General features: G+C 57.0%; 1 pseudogene; it reads right to left on the bottom strand.

Annotated features, from left to right (window-relative positions):
• Positions 1 to 1625: 1625 nt before the first annotated feature.
• Positions 1626 to 2149, bottom strand: LOC133772314 (cyclin-L2-like; annotated as a pseudogene).
• Between the last annotated feature and the right edge of the window lie 3566 nt (positions 2150 to 5715).

Raw genomic sequence — 5715 nt, 5'->3', positions numbered from 1 at the left:
AAGACATATAAACATGGCCGGCACCGTGGCTCAATAGGCTAATCCTCTGCCTTCGGCGCCGGCACACTGGGTTCTAGTCCTGGTCGGGGTGCTGGATTCTGCCCCGGTTGCCCCACTTCCAGGCCAGCTCTCTGCTATGGCCCGGGAGTGCAGTGGAGGATGGCCCAAGTGCTTGGGCCCTGCATGGGAGACCAGGAGAAGCACCTGGCTCCTGGCTTCGGATCAGCGGGATGCACCGGCTGCAGTACGTCGGCCGCAGCGGCCATTGGAGGGTGAACCAACAGCAAAGGAAGACCTCTGTCTCTCTCTCTCTCTCACTATACACTCTGCCTGTCAAAAAAAAAAAAAAAAAAAAAAAAGACATATAAATACAAAAATTTACATTCTTTTTTTTTTTTAACAGGCAGAGTGGATAGTGAGAGAGAGTGAGACAGAGAGAAAGGTCTTCCTTTTTGCCGTTGGTTCACCCTCCAATGGCCGCTGTGGCCGGCGTGCTGCGCTGATCCGAAGCCAGGAGCCAGGTGCTTCTCCTGGTCTCCCATGCGGGTGCAGGGCCCAAGCACTTGGGCCATCCTCCACTGCACTCCCGGGCCACAGCAGAGAGCTGGCCTGGAAGAGGGGCAACCGGGATAGAATCCGGCGCCCCAACCGGGACTAGAACCCAGTGTGCCGGCGCCGCAAGGCGGAGGATTAGCCTGTTAAGCCACATCGCCGGCCAAAAATTTACATTCTTTTAAAAAGTTTAAGCATTTTAAAACTCAACATTTGTAACATTCCCCTTTATGTATATATTTCTCTAATATGTAAAAGACTGTATTTCTCTAAGATTTAATAGAATAAAATCAGATTCAAACTGGTTTTATCAATGTTGTGATACAATTCCATGAGAACACTGGAAAGGGTCATAAACAACAGTGAGGCGGCTGCACCCCAGGGGACACAAGTCAGGCTGCCACCTGACGGACATCCCACCTCCACCCCAAATAAACCCTGGAGAGGGCAGCAGACAAACCCATCCAGACCCCCAGGGCAGGAACCGGTAAATTCTGGAGTCTCCAAATGCCTCCTGCAGGGCAGCCCCAGCAGCCCTGCAGAATTCTAGCAACAAGCTCTTGGCAGTCAAGGAGTGTAACATCAGCCATCAGCTATGTTTGAAATGTGGCGATATTTTCAAGTGTCCATGAGACAACTAAAGATGCACACCTTTTCTCAGAACGTAGGCTTTAGAAATCACGACACAATTCAACAGTCTCAATCCCCATTGGCCAATCTGTCACTTAAGGTTTTTTTTTTTAAATGTTCAACCCACTGCACTCCAACCCCCAGCCCTCGCTTGTTTCCACAGCGTTGCCCAGCTTTTCTTCGAGGAAGGTGCTGCGTCGTTAGTGTACAGTTCCAGCGTCAAGACAATACCAACCCTGTGGATACCATTACCAAAGGAGCACAACCGTCAGAGCCACAAGCAGCGTCGGCCACTGCGGCCACGGCCACGCCTTCAGTGGACAGCCTGCACTGGACTGGCTGGAGGTGGCCGCTGTCCCTGCACCCAAGCCCCTGGACAGCAGAGGAGAAGCCGACTCACCTCAGAGGCTACCCACGAGGTCTGCCCCAGGCGCTGGGTGCGCTCACACTCGAACACCTACCGCCTTGTGAGGCTCCTTCAGAACTCGTCTTTCTGCCTTCGTCATTGGGTTCTTGAAATGAACAGTCCTGACCCAGCAGCACAGGCCCAGGGTTCTTCTCCGGCAGGTGCCATAGGCGGTGGAACACGTTGATGACGTCCTGGGTGCACGGCGGCTCCTCTTCTCTATCTTGGAGGCCAGGTGGACACACGGGCCATGGACACGTGCTCCATGGAATGCTTCACAAAGCACCTGGGGTAAAGAAGCGCTGGAACAACACCTGCCCGCTAGCCATGGCCACCTGGCGGCAGGCGGAGCAGGGTGCCGGCCGCCTGGGTGAGCTCGCAGGTCACGCGGCGGAGGTCGGTGTCTGGGCCGGCGTGAAGCGGAGCCTGGTGTCAGGCAGGAAGCAGTTCTCCAGGGTGAGGAGCACGCCTGAGTAGGTACCCGATGAACAACCCCTGTGGCCCGGCCCCCGCCGTGGGGCCACCACCACCACCTTGTGCCGCTGCCGCCAGCGCCACCATCTTCTTTGGTTTACTTTTTTTTTTTTTTTTTTAAGATTTGTTTATTTATTTGAAAGTCAGAGTTACACAGAGAGAGGAGAGAGAAGTCCTCCATCCGATGGTTCACTCTCCAATTGGCCGCAACGGCCGGGGCTGCGCCTGTCCAAAGCCAGGAGCCAGGAGCTTCCTCTAGGTCTCCCATGCAGGTGCAGGGGCCCAAGGACTTGGGCCATCCTCTACTGCTTTCCCAGGCCATAGCAGAGAGCTGGATTGGAAGAGGAACAGCCGGGACTAGAACCAGCGTCCATATGGGATGCCGGCACTTCAGGCCAGGGCCTTAACCCGCTGGGCCACAGCGCCGGCCCCTGGTTTACTCTTGTGTTGTTTTGTTCCACACGGCCCCAGGAGCAAAAGGCCACCCCGTGCCCACATCCCATATGGCCTCAGTGTGTAGTGGGCTAAGCCGGCTAGGTTTGTGTAAACACACTCTACCAAGCCCGCACGAAATCGCCCAAGATGTGTTCCTTAGAACGGATTTCCGTTGTGAAGCAACACATGACTGTTTCTGGTTTCAAGTCAACAAAAATGTCCTCTGTCTCTCTGATGTGCCAGGAGCTGTGCGGGGGCTGGGGAATGAGGGCCTGAAACAATGAGGAATGAGGCACCGACAGACCTGGGGGAGGGTCGCTCCCAGGACGGGAGCGGCAGATAGTCCCGGCCCGGCCCAAAGGCCCGCGCTGATCACTTTGGGCTTGAAGTTCATGGCTGCCCTGGCGCGCTTGGCAGTTCCACGGGAAGGCGGGCTCTACTCTCCGGAAGCTGCCAGATCACGGCGCCAGGTGCACAGAGGCGCGCTCTGGACCGCTAAGGCCACGGGCGTTCAGAGGAGGGAGCAGCGAGGGCCGCCAGAGAGGTGGTTTGGCCAGTGCCCAAAGGCCCAGAAGACTGAGATCAGCAGAACTTTATCTGGGCAGGAATGAACATTTGCCAGAGGGGAACGGGGACGCCCGGGCCTGGTGAGGGTGGAGGCTGCGCCCCCAGGAGGCTGGGGCCACGTGCGTGCGCCCAGGGCACACCAGGGCTGTCCTACCTGCTTAGCGAGCTCCAGCCAGGCGGAGCCCGCGCAGGGCACCCAGAGCCTCAGCAAAGACTGGGCAGAGTCCAGGGTCGTTAATAAGGCTGGACATCTCTCTTTACAAAAGTGTATAAAACAAAAACGAACCGTGCTGTTTTGTTGTATTTTAAAAGGAAGATAAGAAAGCCCCTCTCTTCTCTAGAAGAGATGCAGGACAGAGTTCCCGAGTGAGAGGGAGGCGGGAGGTGGCTGTGTCTGCCTTGCTCAAGGCTGGCTCGGGCAGTTAGAGGAAGCCCTGGGAAGCAGGAGAGTGCCCGTGTGGACCTCTCACCACGGGTGAACCGGGGACTGGCAGCATCTCTCTCCCTCCCTTCTCGCTCTCTGGCTCGGGCCCCATGGACTCCCTCGGCCTCTGTCTCAGGCCTCCCTCCCTCCTCCCACTGGAGGCTGTCACTACTTCCTTCTGTGCTCAGGATCACATGTGGCCACCCCGCCTCTCCTCACAGCGCCTCCTTGGTTCCGGTTCCGGTTCCATTCCCAGAGAGAATCCGGCCAACCGGCTTGAGTGCCCGGGGTCCTCTCCTGGGCCATCAGCCATGGCCAGGAGGGCCTGGGGTCTCAGGAGATGTGTCTGCAGGCGCCCACCTGTGTGGATGCATGTGGGGGGGGGAAAGGGGGGAGGAGCAATGAGGGTGGGGACAGCTCCCTGGCAGGCGCCCACCTGTGTGGATGCATGTGGGGGGGGGGGGGAGGAGCAATGAGGGTGGGGACAGCTCCCTGGCATCCTGAACATTCTGGAGCCTTCCAGAATGTGGAGGGGCGGCTGTCCTGACCAGCCCGCAGCGGCTTCGCCTGGAGGGGGAAGCGCCACTGGACTGCCCTGGGCTCTGTGTGCTGCCGGGGTATCCGCTGGACTTGGGTTTCGGCGGCTGTGACCTTGGGCTGGGCATTGCTCTGGAGCCACAGGCTGTGTTCCCCAGACCCATCCTGTTCCCAGCCTGGCCCTCCTCTGTGACTGGTGGTTGTGACTGAGACTGCCCAGTTACTAGCAGAGGGCCTGGCAGGCAGAGCAGTGCTCACTCCCCCTCTCCGGCCAGGTCCGATGTTGCTGTGCTATCTCACACACTTCCTACAGCAGGAGGGAGCCCCGAGGGGTTCCAACTGTCGTTCCCAGCCTGAGCCTAAACCTGTCCACGACAGAGGAAGAGAGGCTGCAGAGATGGGGGTGACTTGGAGCTTGGACTCTGCAATTGGGACCTCCCACCCAGTAGCTGATACTGTCATATGCAGGGGGGCTTGGAAAAGCCATGGAGCGCCACAGGTGTTGAGGTGCCCGTGTGTACCGCGCTTGTCCCCTGCCCCAGCTGAAGTCCCCAAGGGACTTCCCTCCGGGTCTCAGATGGCCCACCCGCCTCGCCTGTCCCTCAGCTGCTGTGATACTGGCTCCTCTGGGTCCCTGCCCTGCTGCCCTGGGCATCCTTCACCCCCCCTCACTGTACCCCTCCCAGCTGCCCCCGGAATTTGGCTCCAACCAAAAGGAATGCTTCTTCCCGGCTGCACATATTTTGTGCTTTTTTCCATGTGAAATTCCGTCTCCATGAAGTCAGAGCTTGTCAGAAGTCACAGCACTGATAGGGACAGCCCTTTTTCTCTGACCCCCCCTTTCCTCTCCCCAGCGCCCACTGCTCCGGGCCTGCAGGAGGCTGAGTGCACTGGCTGCCTAGGTGACGGCCTGCATCCAGCGTCATCTCTAACATGGACTGCCCGTGGCAGGCCCACTCGCCCAGGGTGACTAAGAAAGCCCTATTATCTTAAAACACCTACAAGTTGAGAATCAACAATTCATTTTCTTTCCTCTTTTTTTTTTTTTATTGCGGTAAAACACATAGCACATACAATTTATTGTCTTGACCATTTTAAAGTGTATAGTTCAGGGGCGCTGTAGGCTAAGCTGCCATGGTTGAGGGCTGGTTCGAGTCCCAGCTGCTCTGCTTCCAATCCAGCTCTCTCCTAATGTGCCAACAAAAGCAGCAGAAGATGGCACAAGTCCTTGGGCCCCTGCCACCCATGAGGGAGACCTGGATGGAATTCTTGTCTTTTGGAGTCAGCCTGGCTCTCAGCCCTGGCTGTTGTGGCCATCTGGGGTATGAGCCAGTGGATGGATGGATCTCCCTCTCTCTCTCTTTCTCTATTCCTCCCTCTCTCTCTCTCTCTCCCTCCCTGTCACTCTTTCAAATAAACATAAAACAAATCTTAAGACAATAAAATGTAAGTGCTGGCATTGTGGCATAGTGGGTTAAGCCACTGCCTGCTGTGCCAGCATGCAGCTGCTCCACTTCTGATCCAGCTCCCTGCTAATGGGCCTAGAGAAGCAGAAGGTGGCCGAAGTGCTTGGGCCCCTGCACCCACGTGGGAGACCCAGAAGAAGGTCCTGGCTCCTGGCTTCAAATGGGCCCAGCTCTGGCCACTGCAGCCATTTGGGGAGTGAACCAGCAGATGAAAGATTCTTATT

The sequence above is a fragment of the Lepus europaeus genome, chromosome 13 (assembly GCF_033115175.1).
Source record: "Lepus europaeus isolate LE1 chromosome 13, mLepTim1.pri, whole genome shotgun sequence".
Classification (NCBI taxonomy): Eukaryota; Metazoa; Chordata; class Mammalia; order Lagomorpha; family Leporidae; genus Lepus; species Lepus europaeus.
Note: the sequence above shows the minus strand (reverse complement) of the source record. Positions and strands in the feature narration are given on the sequence as shown.